The 17,331-nt window shown below is 42.6% G+C and overlaps 1 protein-coding gene across 3 annotated transcripts in view; it reads left to right on the top strand.

Annotated features, from left to right (window-relative positions):
* The first annotated feature begins 16,849 nt into the window (after nt 1-16,849).
* The window catches only part of FERMT1 (fermitin family member 1), a 21,724-nt gene continuing 21,242 nt past the window's right edge, over nt 16,850-17,331 (top strand). For 2 of the 3 annotated variants that reach the window (XM_014966308.1, XM_014966306.1), the window contains exon 1: nt 16,931-17,130. The gene's annotated coding sequence lies outside the window, so the exon portion shown is untranslated. Of the gene's footprint in view, nt 16,872-16,930; nt 17,131-17,331 lie in introns of those variants that run through there. The other variant, XM_014966307.1, reaches the window with a different exon arrangement.

Below are 17,331 nucleotides of genomic sequence, written 5' to 3'. Positions count from 1 at the left end.
CAAATACATCCCAGTCCTGCTGTAATCCTTTCTAGCAATGTTGAGGCAGAGTAACTTTCCTTGCGCACAAAGGAAGGGAACAGGATTGCAGTTTGGGGGTTTCAGTGGCATCAAGGATTTTTCATTCAAGTACTTATTAGAAACAAAGTAGTGGTTGATGGTAGGCATTAGAAGTGCTGAAGGAGAAACAGGACAAAGAGTATGTTCCTTGGCTCGCCATCAGAGAGTTGAATCCTCCCTGTTGGCCCAACAGTCTCAGAAGTCAAAAAACATTTCAGCTGAAGTCAACTTAAAACTTTCCCTCCGATTTTAACTTTAAAATGTAAAGGTGAATTAAAGGTTTGTTCTACTATAGCAAACATTAAAGCATGAAGTATTTAGCTTTCACATTACTTTTCTTTAGCAAACAATTTCACAAAGTTGAGGTCAATTCTCAAAAAAAAATTTAAATATTTTTTGCCTCAGAGGGAGGTGGGATTTTTGGGGTTGACTTGTTTGGTTTTGGCAAACAAAATATTTATGCCCTTCAAGAATCATCTAAATTACAGAGTCTACCTCCTACAGAAGACATGACTGGATGTACACTCTCAGTTCAGGGTACAGTTAATTACATATGAACAAAGACTGCTTTCCAGGCCCATCAATACCTCAGAGCACCTACCCTGTTGTGTACATGACCTAGGTCTGCTCTGTGTCTGCAGGGACTCCCATTTCTCTTGTTGACCCAATAAAGATTCCGTTACATTGATAGATTGATTCCCCAGCTCCCACCTCCACACCTGATATCATGGAACGACTGAACAAACTCAATTTTTCCCTTCCCTGAACTTTGTGTCAGCCTTAGTCCACTGCTGCCATCAAGAGGCATCCCTCACACTAGGCACGTACAAATTCGGTTTTAAATCCCTCCTTTATTTTAGTTTCTGCCATAACGCCTGCTTATCCCTCATGCACAGGTGACAGTTTCACTAATAGAGGCATAATGTTTCCCTAGATTTCAATTCCTCCTGCTGATTGCTTATCCAACATACAGTCTGTGCAGTACTGGTGCCAATCAGCAGCACTTCTATAAGCAGTGCTCTACTGGCTGAAAACTGGCAAGACAAAAAGCACTCTGATGTCAGGACCTGAGAGACAGTTCAGTTACAATTTTTCTAAAGTCTCAGAAGTTTTCACTTTTTCAACAAAACCAGGCTCCATTGTAAGTGTAACAAATTCTCCAAAACTCTATAAACTATCTGGCTAAAGATCCACAGCAAATGCCAAAAGACAGCCTCTTGGAGAAATTTATTGAACAACAATGTCCTCTGCTGGCAGGATCTAAACTCAACTTGTATCGTTGAATTGCAGTACTTTCCCCATGATTCTGGAGACATCATCATGAAAACCTCATTAAATGTCCTGAACTTGAAGCCAAGAATAGAACAAAATCAACACAATGATAAAGTGCTATTTGGATAGTCTTGTCTGGTTTACCTCAGATGAGGGCAGAAGTCAGAGTATACTCAATGCATGAACCTCTGATGACAGGAAATAAATTTTAATATGATTCAAGATTAGCCTATGTGACTTTGTGCCCCAGCAAACAGTCCAACAACATGGCAATGAAACGCAGGTTCTCCTCTCAACCTCACTGCTTGTCCTCCACATGTCTTCAGACAAATCAGGTCTCTTCCACCTGTTTAGATTTTGAAAGCATCAGAAGAGTGAAGACATTATTTGCCCAACTAGACCTTACCACAAAAAGGAGCTGAGATACTTTCAAGAGCACACAAAGGACACAGGACTCTGGGATTTATTTGCAAGTGTTACACATGTACTGAAGACTAGATTTTCAGAGTATTCAGGTTCCAAGAGAGGCATACAGGCCCCTACCTGACCTGGGTGCTCCCAGGAGCTCTGCTAACAACCTAACTCCTGTTAATCCTCTTTAAACACAGTGGAGTTGACAGCTGCTTCGTTGGGTTCCTTCATGTCCTTAAGTGCTGATTCTGAAGAGCTTATGTTTGGGAACACTTCCCTAAATACCTGCTCCAATTCTCAAAATAAAAACCAGTGTAGCTGGAATCCAATTTTAGGTCTACCACACCAGATTGCTTCTGGAAACAGAAAAAAGTAGCCAAAGGGAAATTCTCCATTTTAATTCTTGGCAGGCAGGTTTCTGGTGTTCCTTATGCTGGAAAGCAGCTCTGCAGAGGGGAACCTGGGAGTCCTGGTGGACAGCAAGTTGACCATGAGCCAGCAGTGTGCCCTCGTGGCCAAGGCAGCCAACGGTATCTTGGGATGCATTAAAAAGAACGTGGCCAACAGGTGAAGGGAAGTTATCCACCCCCTCTACTCTGTCCTGGTGAGCCCGAATCTGGAGTACTGTGTCCAATTCTGGGCCCCCCAGTTCAAGAAAGACAAGGAACTACTGGAGAGAGTCCAGCGGAGGGCTACAAAGATGATCAAGGGAATGGAGGATCTCTTATGAGGAAAGGCTGAGAGACCTGGGTCTGTTTAACCTCGAGAAAAGAAGACTGAGAGGAGATCTTATCAATGCTTATCAATATCTGAAGGGCTGGTGTCAAGACGATGGGGCTAGATTCTTCTCAGTGGTGTCCGGCAACAGGACAAGGGGCAACAGACACAAGCTGGAATACAGGAAATTCCACCTCAACATAAGAAAAAGCTTCTTTACTTTGGGGAAGACAGAATACTGGAACAGGCTGCCCAGATAGGTTGTGGAGTCTCTCTTTCTCTGGAGATACTCAAAAGCCACCTGGATGTGATCCTGTCCAACCTGCTCTAGGTGACCCTGCTTTGGCAGGGAGCTTGAACTAGATGATCTCCAAAGGTCCCTTCCAACCCCTCAACCCGTACCATTCTGCGATACCCCTTCTACGCATGAGAGGGTAGTTGCACAATCATACATGAAGAAAGCTCATGAATCCAAATTACCATCAAAACCAAGCATTGTTATAGTTTTAGTTAGTTCTAGGATCTAACCAGAATCCTAAAAGCACATAATGACATGCTTTTCCCATTGACAGAGTTTGACAATTCTGTTGAAATTCAGGAAGGTAAACAAGAATTATCCAACATATTTAGAAAGACCAAACAAACTTATGGGCTCAGATTCACTTTGTCAGATCCCTTGAAGTTCTGAGTTTGTTTAGTCTTTCCAACTACAAAAGCTGGTTGAAGAAAAGCCATTACCTCCTCCAATAAACTTTGTTTCCTTAATATCCTTAGAGTGCTGCAGCTACACCACCCCTACAAGAGTTTTTTCCAACTTTCTTTAGCAGCCAATAGAAGAAGTCAGTGGAAGAAACCTCCAACACCTACCAAAATGACTACATTGCTGCCTAAGAAAGCAGAAGCCGGGCTCCGGATAAGAGAATTGTGAATCAGTGCAATGGCTCAGAATTTGCAGATCTTACGTGTCACAATGACTGTATTTTGGCGAGGAACAGTGAAAACCACACTGTAAGGTTGTACGAGACAAGGTGATCAAAATAAAGCAAGCAAATTTAATCGTGAAAAAAAGTGGAACTATTTCTAATGATCCTTTAACTTAGTCACCAATTCTATTTATATGTTTTAAGGGACCATAAATATTTTTATCTGTACTCAAGACACAGAGTTTTCCAGTTTCTATATAAAGAAGTCATTTTGGACAGATCAAAACAATAAAGGCACAGGACTCCTGGATGACAGATGCCAGGATGTTAGTAACCATAAATGGTTTTCAAATATGGCCCCATCACCATCCCCCACAGTAGCCCTTTCAAGTGGGAATTACAAATTACTTACTTGGAGAGGAAATTTCAAACAGGCCACTTATCAAAAAGTGCCAAATAAACCTGTCATTGGGATAGAAGTTACAAACCATTCCTAAACTCTGCAGACATTTCCTGAGCCTGTGAACTCTGATCTTGGCTTCTAATAAACATGACATCAGCTCCCCAGTACTGCAGACACAAGACACATGACCCACCACTATGTTATCGCTTCCTCTGCAGTTTCTTCTAGGATCTGTTCTAAAGCACAACATCAATGGAAGACTTTCCGCTCATTTCAAAATTGGTTTTGGATCGGGTCCTTAAAGGGAGGTCAGAACAAGCACAGCATGGTATCAGTATGTGAGCTACAAATATTATTGCAAGTATCCACTTAAAAGCAATACTGAATCTGAGACCTTTGAGGAGTTTTCCAGGTATTGAATTAGTAAGTGGGTAAAGACAAGACTCCTGTTGCTGTCAAAGACTTATTAACTGCTAGCCTAGAAATGTAACGGAGCCTTTAAATACTCTGATTAAACACGTTTATACTGGATGGCTACCGAGTAACATCTCAAAACACGTTAAGAACGATTTTGATATGCTAGAAGATTTCAAACACCGAAATGACAGTCACCTCAATTTCCAGAGAAATTCTAAGGAAGGATTAAGATAGCTACAGCTCTACAGTTTACTTTTTCCATGTAGGCACTTCCTCTGCAGCTAAGTTTTTAGGTTTGAAACTAAAGTTGGAAAAGTAGTTTTAAAAGAAAAGTTCCCATTTATCTCTGGGCTGGAAACTTGACCAAGAACCCTACCTCATACACCAGAAAAGTGGGCCATCAACTCAATAAGCTAAGATGTCAATAAACACAGAACTAGGGGTCTTGGAAAAGTAACTTAAAAATATATCATCAAAATAAGATATTTGTAAAGACAATGGAATATTTATCTAGAAATGGAGCCTCTACTTCTGCCTAAAGGACAGACATTCACTCAGATATTCCTAACACAATTCCAGATAAAACATGGGTCAGAGCTACCAGGTTATAATACACAGTAAGAAAGAAACTTTGTTTAAAAGCTTCATGATTAACACATGAATGTTGCTGGAAAGGACATCTCCAAAAGCCACCATGAAGCCTCACAGATGGTAAGTTACAGCAGATGCAGACCTAGAAAGCTGTCCAGAGTCCTGGGAGCATGATTGCCCATTTTTCGTTTCTGTGTTTTCCTCTTCCATCCTCATCAGTTCAGAATCTGCAATTTCTAAAACTAGGAAAGCCCCATCAGCCTGTGTAGGTCAGAAAGGAGAGCGAGTTGCTCCATAGCATAAATTGACTGCCAACATGTCTAGTCAAGCTTAAAGCAGTTGTGCATAAATAGCATTCTAGCACAAAGCTACTAAAACATCCTCAAGTCATGGCAGCCTTGGTATATGGCTAGCCTGACAGCTATAATGCTGTCATTCACTGGAACACAAAGAGGAGGTCACTCTGTGGAACGGACACTCAAGGAGACAAACATATTTGCCACTCTCGCAAGATTAAGCTGGTCCTCAGGAATCTGCAAAGCTCAAAGCCCCTCTGTGCTCTGTGGTGGGGAAGGAGAAACTACTCCTTGCTCCTGAAACACACAAGAAATGGTTGGGTTTCAGGCTGGTGGATTTCACTCCAAGGACTTTTCTTAAGAAGGGAAAAGAAAATCCCAGAACACACAAGATCCCTGGCCTATGTACGCTAACGATCAAAAGAAATTACGCAGTTTACATCATCTGATTATTTAGCCTTCCAGTTTCAGAGCTGTAAAAATACATGGATTTCCCCAGTACTAAAAAGGACCAGCTATTCTATATGAACATGACGGATGTGCAGCACTTCAGCTGGAACGCAAAGAGCAAATGACGGCACCAGACTGCCAGGGAGGGGATGCATGGGGAGGGAGATTACTGGAGTCAGGGGTTAGTCAGAATAGCCAGGCAAAGCTGCGCTCTAAGGAAGCCAAAGGATCTTTAATGACCAGGGAAAAGTCAGTGCTTTGGATTTAATGACTCATGGAGCAGTGCAGTACGTCCTACCAACGTGCTGTGGCATTCATACCCAGGAGGAAGTGTGTCAGCTCCTGAGTCATGCACCTCCAAAGGATTGGTTGTCGCCAATCTAAATACAAACGATGCTCAGCCCTGTTCAGTCCTGACATTACCATAGCCCAAGGTTAAGCTCATCTCCCAGGAGTTTTCTAAAATAAAAACCTTTCTGGTTATATACAAAATATGATTTCCAAACCGAGGCTACCGGGACCATATTTGAAAGCCCAAGAGTTTCCCTGCACACACATTGAGCCTTCTAACATCAAAGTGCCTGCAATACAACCTGCCGAAGGGGCTGGAAGCAAAACTGATTGGCCACTTAGGAGCAAACTTTAATATAGGAGTGGGACTTGTGTTTTTACACTACTGACCTACATTTGCAAATCCCTGGAGGTAATTTTGTCCAGCCTATAAAAAGGAAGAGCTATAAAGCCAGCTATATTAAGTTGTTATGCAATAGAAAGCACAGCTGCGCTGAACAAAAACAGCCTACGACAAGAGGAGCAAACAAAAGCCATGAAGTTCTGTGTAGGAAAAACTAATATGTTTCAGCTAACAAAAGAAGAGACTTTTAATTAACTTGTTCTCATTGAGTGCAGAGATAATTAAATTACAGAAACAACCACATTAGTGTAATCAGTTTAGAAAAACCCACATACAGAGACAAAGGATTTTTCAAGATCCATCTATGTAAAAAAAAAAAGAAGCTCCACTTAAACTGCTTTCACTCTTCCTTTGTTAAATGCATTCATGTGCTTTCTTTTAGAGGAAAAAAAGATCCTTACTCCAATTCAGTTTAATCAAATCCTTGAAAGACTACCACAACCTTCTGATCCAATTCTTTAGATATTTTGTATTTTTAAGATTGTTTCTATCTTCTATTCATGCAATTACTTGGGAATCTCACCTTTCACTTCATCAAGGTATATCTCCCATCCTTTCAGCTGCACAGTGAAGACTGACAACATGACTTGCATGCATCACAGGGGCTCAAAATGGCAAACAAAAAACAAAGTGCCAAACCAAATAACAAAACTGGGCAGAGCTAGTTTGATAAAGCCAAAATATTGGGGTGGGATTTAATTTTTGGGAAGGTGCAGCTCACGACTTCAGACCTTCAAGGCTTGACAACTGGGGCTTGCTTAATTGCTTCAAAAGGGAGCATATTTGTTAAGATGAGCATATCTGTAGCAAATCTGCACTGCTTAAGCTGTGTTCTTTAGCCAAAACAATAGCTCACCTTTCCAGTGTCAGCCATAGGCAAAGTTACTCATAGTTTGATCCATGAAGGTCCAAAGAGCTCATACCAGGCTAAAGCACAAAGGAACACCTTCAACATGACTACTCATATCCTTAAGTATCTGTTGAAGTGCTTTGCAGAACTGATCCAAAATACATAGGAAAAAGAGTTCCTGTTAAGAGGTATTCAGGCTAGAAAAAGATAATCCTCTTATGGCATGCTCCTTGAGGTCTACCAAAGCACATGACAGGTGCTCAGAGCAAAGCTCCTCCAAGAGCAGCCACAAAACCCCTGCTGACACCTGCCTGGTAGAGATAAGATGCAACGGGAAGGAGGCATTTTCCATCTGAAGCAAATTGGCTGGAGTAGCATCTGGAAGCTTGTAACACCCCAAATAGAGATCGGTACAACAGCCAACTCCTTTTGCCCTTAATAAATTCCACACGAAAGCATGAATGACGTAGACCCGACACCACCACATCCTTGAGTTCTCCTGCCATCTGTACGGTACAGCTGCACTGGTTCTAATCCCAGATATCCTCACCACAGAGTCTTCTCCCAGCAATTCATGGCCTCTTATAGAGAGATGTTTTGTATGAGCAGCAAGTTCTACGCTTTGGCTTAAGAGCTACTTTTTCAATAGATAATGCTCCAGACAGACTTTATAGTGAGGTGGGTTAAAAATATATATTTATATATATATGAAAATTAGAACTACAGAAGAAGCTGTATGGCTTCCACTATTTTTCTTTTTAAAATTAAATACATAAATATTATTATATTTTTATTAAATAACATTTCAGTGGAAGACTTTTTCTCCAAAATATTATCTTTATACTCTTAAAAAAAAAAGCCAAATACAGCTGGCTCACACTATTTCATAAACATGCAATAGTTTGTGTTTATCAAATCCTGAATGTGATGCCAAGCACAGCTATCATGGCAGAAACCTTCAGTGCTTGCTGAGCCCAAAGCAATAGCAACTTGGAAAGAAATATAAATTGCATTCCATGATGCAGGGACAGAGATACCACCGTGGATCTCTCTCACTTCTATCATAAGGCAAGGACAAGCAGAAAAACTCAGACAGGAAAAGCAAGCTTTTCTGAGTTCTCAGTAGGAAGAATGTCATTTGCCCTAAGACTTAAACATACAGATGTGGATGTAAGGTGGTTTTGCCCCATGTCTATCCTGTACACCCCTAGCATCAGGTGGTGTGGCACATGCTAAGATGATTGAGAAGGCCACCAGATGTCCCCTTCCTATGCTCCAGCCACACTCAGTTACACCCGTGTTGTGGTGGCCTCAGTTAATAGGACTGCAGTGGCATCTACTGGTCACAGCCCAGCAAGGCACGCAGTATTTTTGTCTGCTTCAGAAGTTTCCCACGTGACAGAAAAGCTTTTCAGGCTTGTTGCACAATTTATTTTTTTTTTCTCCACTGCTATTTTATATTGTTGTCATTTATTATTGTTAAGTTGCTTTGGAGATGTTACGGCAACGGATATTACAGCTGACTGTCATCAATGACGAGAGAAATAAAAAACCTCAGGATGTGAATGTATCACTCCAACCAACCCACAATTAGTCTGTATCCTACCAGCAGTACAACAAAAATCAGTGCCAGTTTACGCCTGGATGAGCTGGGCTTCTGGGCAGGCCTATGAGGCCAATTATTTCCATCGACTGAGCTGGGACATTTAGGCCTCCCTTGGTATTTGTGTTTACCACATCATGCAATATTTGCATTTCTTCAGGTACTCAGAAGGATGGGTGACAGACAGGATGTGATTCAGTTACAGACAGACAGAGAGCTGGACTCAGGCTGGCATGAAGGATTAAATGAGCCTTGTGGACACACGTGTCGGTGCAAGGCAGCAGTTTGCCCTTAGATTTGCCTTCTTTTACCAGCGCTCAGCTTTAACTGCAAAGCAACACTATGCGAAGGCCAAGTTTGAAGAACGCAGTTAAGCATCGCAGTACAGCTCTCGGTTTGTGGAAACACAAATGTCCAACACTCGCTTGATAGTACAAAGAAATCAGAGTTTTGTCCTGTCAGAGGGAATAAAATAATAACGGGCCCACCCACAAGTGCAAGCACAGGCAAGAAGCCCAACATTGGGGCAGGGCCAGAAAACAAAAGAGATGCAAGTATTGCCACTACTATGACAACGGCTGTTTTAGTCATCTTCAAAGATTACTCCCTTTTTAAGGAACTATATAAAGCAGTACTTCAAGGCTTAAAAACTGTGCCAGTTTTTAAAGAGCCATGCCCTGATGAGATTATTTTTTTCTTAAACTAGTTTTTAAATAAGCAACACAATACTTGCTATTCAATTTGGAGCAGACTTGAATCGCCTTTTCAAATTTTCTTCGCTGTTCTCAGTCTAGCCTTGCTCTCAGAAGTGAAGCTCTGAGAAACATGAATTAACATGAGGGCAACAATAAAATCATAAAAATTGGTAATCCAGTCAGACACTGGGGTGGAGAAAACAACTCCCCTTAGGCATGTAAATCTGCAACATGATTTTTCAGAGCATTAACTGTGCTACAGCTTTCACTGGTCAGTTCCCCACAACCCCTGTGGGGAACTCCAGGTACTGCTCAGCCCTTTGGAAATGCTGACACCAATTTAGCTGCCTAAATAGAAACAGGAAAGTTTTACTTAGAGCTTCCATTTTTAAAAGGCTGGGTCTAGCATAAAAAAAAAAAAAAGGAAAACCAAGCTTAGCAGCACAGCATCGCACTGCTTTTATCGGAAATTATTCATTCAGGAGAGTTGCACAACCTACTTTTGCAGAAGCATCATTTTTAAAAAGTCCGCTAATGCATTGCTTCATAGACAGATGACTTCTATTCCACACCAAGTGGTATGAACTAGGGAAGATACCTCCACCTGAGATCTTCTAATGTACGTCCACAAGCCTAACCCAGCCAACAGGGCACAAGCCCCTCAGAGGCCTATTGCAACTCTGCTCTCTCCAGGGCTGTGGACTAAGGACCAGGAAACAGGCAGAAGCAGCTCACAGGGCAGGAGCTCCCTGGAAGCCAGCACAGATGCCACCACCACCACCGGTTCTCTGTGAGCCCCAGGACTGTACACCCAAACCTTGCCCTGAAGCAGCAGCACTTTGCTCCTACCTGCCTGACCCAAAGCTGGGGGCTCTGCAAGACCTCCCAAACTGGAGCGGAGGAACACATGTCCAGCCTCTACCACCTCTGCCTCAGAAACACCTAATTTACAACTGAACCATTTCACAACCTCCAGCCATCATTCTTTTTGTGCAAATGGAATAAGGCCACTTGTGCTCCAAGAGGTGCCCCTATTGCAGCCCCAGTCTCCTTGAGGCAAAAGGCTGTCTTTAGCCAAGCTGCACAGACATACAACATTAAGTTTCATTTAGATCTTGTAAATACAGCCACAATATTTAAAGTGTCTGAAAAGGATGAAGAATGACTTCAGGTAACATCAATAAGAACAATTTTAAACTGAAAAGGTCAAAAAAAGGTGAGTCTATTTATCTTAAAATCTTCCATTCAAATATCCCCAATCCAGCTTCAGATAATATTTCAAAACGTCACTCCAACTAAGAAATAGTATCTTCAGGAAAACAGTTATAAGTACATGTAATCAAAGAATTATTTTGAACACAGTCTTTCACATTCCAGTTTTGGAAGGAATAGTACCAAATCCTGTGTTTGCCTTTGAGACTTTTTCTTCACCTGTTCCTACAGCCGAGTACAACTACAAAGACATCTCCATCAGATATGATACAGTACCCTAATAACAGAAACAGTCCAGCACACCACAGGATAATACTGTATAGATTTGCTCACCCTGAGATCTCAGAGTAAGTTGTTAAACAAAGTAACACTATTATCAAAATTTGCAGGAGGGAAAACAGAAGCTTAGTTGTTTGTTTGGTAAGCAGCAGACTGCAGCTCAGCATGTGTAAACCAAACCCACGCACAGCTCTGTATCATACAGCCACTTTTTGCTGCAAGTAGCTCGTCCTATTACCAAAAGGCTGTTACAAACAAAAGACGTTCAGGTATTAGTTTTATCTACAAGAAGTATGATGTACATGATCTTCCAGCTAAAGCTCCAGACTTGACACTGGCACGTTAGCCTTAGTTCCATCCTCTGAGAGGTGTGTAACTCTGCACAGACCTGCAGCTGCTACAGCCCTCGTATTTCCCACATGCAGAATGAGAGCTGCTACTTCTTCTCTCACATCTGCAACAAAGCTGTCATGAAAACCTGACTTGAGACCTCCAAGAAACACAACACAATAGGAGTGCAGACTAAATCCACTGTCCAACATTTTATATAATGTCATATCTTGCAGCCTGTAACTTTTATGTACACAGTCAGGCATAATATTTAACTCATAACTTTTACAACTCCACAGCAGGTGTTTGGACTCTAAGGGCGGAGAAGGAAAAGGTATTTCTTTTAAAAAAACATGCAGAGACAGACATACTTAAGGGCAGACTTTTCAAAATGGGCCAACATTCACTTGGTACCACCTCCTCGTAGCCCTGACTTGATGTGAGCACAGAAAAGTAACACCAAGAATTTCTGAAAGTCTTACACCAACCTAGCATGTTTAACATCCAAGCCACTAATTTTTTATTATTTTTTTTAAAGCCTGAAAGACAGCCCAAACCACCATTTTTTGCTCTGTGTTGCAATCACTGAAGGAAGGTAAAAGCTTCTTATCATAAAAAAGCAACTAAAGCTTTGTAGAGCTTTATTGCTTCAGCGGAAAGCATGTGACAGAGGTCTGAGTCATTAAATCAGCTGGGGCACATGCGCATTGTCCATTTCAACACATTTGTCCTTTATATGCTTGGTTTAACAAGATCCTTTCCACTCACCTTTCTCTGTTCCTCATATCGTTTCTGATAACCCTGTTAAGCAACTCTGACTGTGCTAGACATGTCTATGTTTCATCATGAGTTGCTTTTCAAGCCTGAGACAGACAGAGACAGAGGGTCAGCTTTCAAAATTCTTCAGAAGCACCTACGCCCAGAGGGTAGATACGCTCCGCAAACTTGACTCATTATGGATCATTGCTGTCTGCCCTGCAGCGAGGGAAACCCAGTCACACCAACCTCAGACCCCAGTTCAGATCTGCAATCAACACTTGAACTCTCCTAAACCAAGAGTAAGGTCCGGAGGATTTATTTATTTTTCCCCTCTTGAGTGCTGCTTACAGGACGTAGATTCAGAGCTGAATTTTTCCAAAGTTTCATATGTTTAGATCATGGCTACTGGCTTCATCAACAGGTAGTATAGCCAAGGGATACCAAAAGATAAAGTATTACCACTTCTCATCTTGATCATTTATTACAGAGCAGATACTAAACATGAAAGCCTACAGATCCACTGTGGTTAAGATCAGCTTTTCCGACAGCTTTGGCAGTATTACTTGGTAATCATTCCAGGGTTGGCATCAATTTATTTTTTTTTGGGTCAGTAAGTGGGGGGTAGGGGGGAAATACCAGAGATACATACATTACTTCGTCCCCTAGAGCAAATGAAAAAATATTTTATTTAGCACAACAAAAGCCATCTGCCTGTGCAGTGTGTCTCAAAAGCAGATTTCAGAAATCACATTACAAAATAACACAAATGAAGAACAGGTTTCCAGTGACCAGCCTCAGGACAAGGGGACATGACACTGACATTGTCTTCTCAGCTTTATCAGAGTCTTCACCTGGAATCTGACCCAAGATACTCTGCACAGTGACAACAGCTCCTTACCTTTGAGGCTTTAGAAGCTCTAAGATGCCAGACAGTTGCAGGAATATCTGCAAGTATTTTACAGATGTCTTTATGTAATTTTTGCCTCAAAGGCAACAGTCAAAGCTCACCTACCACCCTCCAAACTCAGGGCACTCTCATGAGTAGTTACTTGGAAAAGCTGAAGTAAGCATCTGAAGATACTTTGGGGGAAATACAACATTTGCAACAGGCTGACACTGTCCCCCACCCCTCCTGCAGTTCTGTTCTGGATCCACTTTTGACACAGTCTGACGCAGCCCAAGTGGGAAAGTCTGCTTACGGAGAAGGAGGAAGTATTACATCTATTACATGGAGGATGTAAAGAGAATCTAAGGCAGGTTGGACAGTAATAAAAATTTGGAGAACAGATGCATCCATGAACTGAAGTGACCCCAACAGTACTTGAAGTTTAATGTACTTGAGCAAATTTTTTTCCCCCGCAGTTAATGTACAGAGGCTCCCCAAGAAAACATAAGACACTAGTGCTTGTTAATAGGGCCATAAACACAAGAAACAGTAGAGCAAGTCTTACATGCCCACTTGGCAATAATTTAAAACATTGGTCTAAAAAAGTACAGAGGAGCCATAAAAAGTGAAGAAGAAACACATCTTTTACAAAAACTGGAACTATTTTTTTTGGTCATGTTACATCCTCTTGCTCTCAAAATACATGTGTCTACTAGAAGACTGTTAGCTATAGGCATTTTGTAGACCCTATAGGAAAAGGAATCAAACTCTAAACAGATCATGTTGAATTTTAGCTGACTAACCCCAAGCATGAAGTCATATGTTATCCACATCCAGTAAGCCCCATTCTTGACTAGAGGAAGGTTTTGGCATACAAACTGATTAAGAAGGTATAAATGGAGGTTTCATGTCCTTTTGCATGGGAACCCTGGCAGAGAAAAGTAATTTCTTAATTACAGTTTTCCCCACTCACCATCTCAAAGAATGAGAGAATGAAAGAATGAGAGAATAAAAGGTCTTCAAACCAGATTTCCTCAGTCCCCCACAAGATGGCTGAAAACGAGCATACTGCCTCCAAAAAACACCTTAACTTTGCAGCCCTTTAGAAGGAAACCATCACTGCCTATAATATTGCAGGTATGGCCAATACTGACCGAAAATCCACCCATTTCCCAACATCTACATCTCGGAACAGTTTATGCTAGATTCCAAGAGAACTTACCCAAACTTCTCTGTCATCTGACTTTTTTCCAGATCTTTTCCTCTTCATCCAGCTCCTCCAGCGTACAGTGAGTGCATTGTCCTCTCAGAGGGATCTGGTAACAGAGTTTTCTCCAGCAGTCCCAGAGCAGTTCAGAAGGAACATACGCCATAGCTCTCCTGGTACAGCAGAGCAAGACTGACATCAAACCCCACAGTCTCTTCCCTCAAGTTAGTTATTCACAGGCATCTGGGAAAGAAAAAAAATAAAATACACCTGGTCTTAGAAGAGGTCAAGACTTGGACCACTCTGGAGATGAGAGCCAATGTTTATTAATACTTCTGGCCTAGCAATCAGCTTTTTATGTATCTATTATCTCCTGAGCATCTTCTTTATCCAATTTAATCAAGGGCTTGCAATTTTGCCCAGAGGAGGGATGCTTTATTTGTTTAAACAACAAAACAAAGGATTTGCTTCTAAGCTGAGCAGCAGCAGCTGACTCAGATGTTTACAAGTTTCCCTGGACCTCTGCATCACATCTCTGCTTAGGCTGAATGGAGCACCAGGAAAAGCTTCTTAGCTTTGTGTCCTAACCACATAGGTAAGGCTCAAACAAGCTCATGAAGTCAGGAAGAGCACACACCAGAAAATTCTGGCCCAAGAACAACCTTTTAAGTTTTTCAAATTGCTTTCCAACTATTGAAAGTAACTCAGACCTAAATTTCCTATTACCCCATAAGAAGTTATTTGCTCATCTGCATATGTACATATATTTTAAAAAATAATCATAAATAGGTAGCTTACTAACCTCCCTATGGAGATCTAAAAGCCATTGAGTCAAGACACTGCCAAAGAGCAGCAAAAGTAGAGCTGTTTCACATGAGGCATGAGCCAGGACTGGAGGACAACCCCTTCAGAGCTCCCACCAACCAGGGCACCCACATCATCATTCAAACAAGGACTGACACCTAGTGTGAGCTTAAGTAGAGTGCCTGGAATTGGTCCCAGGTGAGGCTGTTTGGGTCAATTAAGGCCTACCCATGGCCTAAAGTGATTGAGAGCCCTGGAAGGCATAAGCTCTGCAGTCCCTGCCCCAAAGGATGTCTGATACTTACACAACCTTGGTGCGTGCATAGGAGTCCAATGAGATGACTGTGGCCAGAGCAGCTCAGTGACTGATTCTAGGATAGCAATAAGGGGAACAAGTATTCTGTGATTTTATCTGTGGTTTAACAACTTCACATCTACTCTGTTCTAATGAAAGTAACTATTTGTTACCCATGGAGTGTCAAAGATGCATCCTTTACACCTCTACAGCCTCTGGGGACTCTTTTTCCAGGATATGACTTTAATCTGAAAGAACTTTTTCTTCAGTTTTGTCTATTTCTCTTTCCTGGTTCCTTTGTTTGTGATTCCCTCCCCACCCCCCTGTGTTTTAACCAGTCACTATACCACAAAGCAAGCCAAAAGTTTAAAACAAGAAAGGCTTTCTGTGAGAATCTACCCCTTGGAGAAGCACATGCCCAGTTCCAGTCAATTCAACCCACTTTTATTCTGCGCATAGTAACACACCCCTACATCACAAATACACTTTCCTATTTTTGGCATTGCACCCTCAGAATGGAACTTAGTTTCTTCAGCTCATCTCAAAGCTCATGTGCGAGATGAGCTAAGTTTTGCTTCAGCTAATTGATATATTCTTGTTAGTGTGTCAGTACTAACAAAGGAGTCTTAGTAATAGTAGAGTCTAATCAATTGTATCCAATTAATCCCCAAAAATGCCCTTGGTCTGTCAAAGGATCCTTGTTCACAGAGTGTTATCTAGGTGAAGAGAAACAGACTGGAACACGGCCTTCAACACAGGAACCCAGAGGGTAGGAGAGTATCAATAAGGCCAAAGAAACCAGTCTTGGACAGTAAATCTGCCAAGTAGATGGTAGCAAAGACTGTGAAATAACGTACAGCATAATCAACTAATCAAAGGCGTGTTTAGGATAATGATTTCGTAGAATAGGTGTATGTGTGCCTTACATGGGAAAAAAGCGTGAATTAAACCTGTAATAAGTCAGGTGGTCGGGAAGAACGTGAGCTCCGACTTCTCAGGCCATGAGAAGAGAGACAGAAACTCAGGCGGCCGGGATAAGGGTATAAAATACCTGAAAGCTGAACCATGTGTGGTGCACCCGATTCAGAGCTGTTTCATATTAATAACTTTTTTTTTTTAACCTTTGCTTTGGTGACTTTGTCCTCTTTAAATTCTAAGTGTGAGCCGGTGTTTCTCACACTCCCAACAACCACAGCATAAACCAACAACCCCTTACACATGCAACGTGGCTCGAAGGCCTCAGCATGAAGGGTGCTGCAATTAACCACAAATGAGGAGCCCCCCAGCAAGCCCTCCTTGGGCCATCCTGGCCGTGGCTGCAGCGGGCGTTTCTCTATCTATTTCTATTTCACTTCTATTTCTATTTCACTTCTATTGGTTTCATCCTCAACAGCCAGCCTCAGACAGGAAGGCTTTCAGTACGGAAGGAGGACACCTTTTAGCCATGGTCACTACAGTGCATTTTCAAACATTAATAGGTCTTAAAGTAGACTTGCAGACGTTTCTCACCCTGAAGTTAATATTTAACCTTCAATCACAATTCCAGTATCTTTGCACTAGTTCGCACTTCCTGAAAGGGAGATAGTGAGTGTTTCAGATAGGGTTTTGCCGCTCTTTGTTCCGGAGAGAGCTAACAGCTTCTCCCCGGCAGCCTTCGCTCCTGGCCCTGCCACCTCCACCAGAAAGAGCTTTTTTCACGCCGCTGCTTTTCACCCAGGTCTGCGGTGGCCGCTATCGCGAGCAAACATCCGTGGCGAGTCACCAAGCTCTGCCACATCTGCTGCGGAGTAACCGGCGGAGAACGGGGCGGTGGGAAGGGCCGGGAAGAGAAGGGCCTCCTTTGCCGGGCCGGGCCGGGCCGGGTTGGGGGCCCCTCCTCCCCGCCCTCTTCTCTCAGATCCGCCGGTGGAGGCGAAGGGAGCGGGAGCCGGGCGGGGAGGCGAGGCGAGGGACGGCGCTGCCACCGGAGACCGCAAGTGAGTGAGGAAAGGGAGGGAAGGACGGAGGGAGCAGCCCGTGTGGCCGGCCCCGCTCCCCGCGCCCTGCCCGTGGGGACCCCCCGGAGGAGGAACGCCGGGCAAACTAGAGTATTTTAATTTCTTTATTATTATTTCTGAGCGCTTGTAATGGCTGCGGTGTGACCGGGTCCCGGGTCCCGCCGCCGCAGCCTGGCGCTG

This window comes from Calidris pugnax, unplaced genomic scaffold, assembly GCF_001431845.1.
Source record: "Calidris pugnax isolate Ruff unplaced genomic scaffold, ASM143184v1 scaffold31, whole genome shotgun sequence".
NCBI classification, from domain to species: domain Eukaryota; kingdom Metazoa; phylum Chordata; class Aves; order Charadriiformes; family Scolopacidae; genus Calidris; species Calidris pugnax.
The sequence above is the reverse complement of the archived record's forward strand: the minus strand, read 5'-3'. Positions and strand labels throughout refer to the sequence as shown.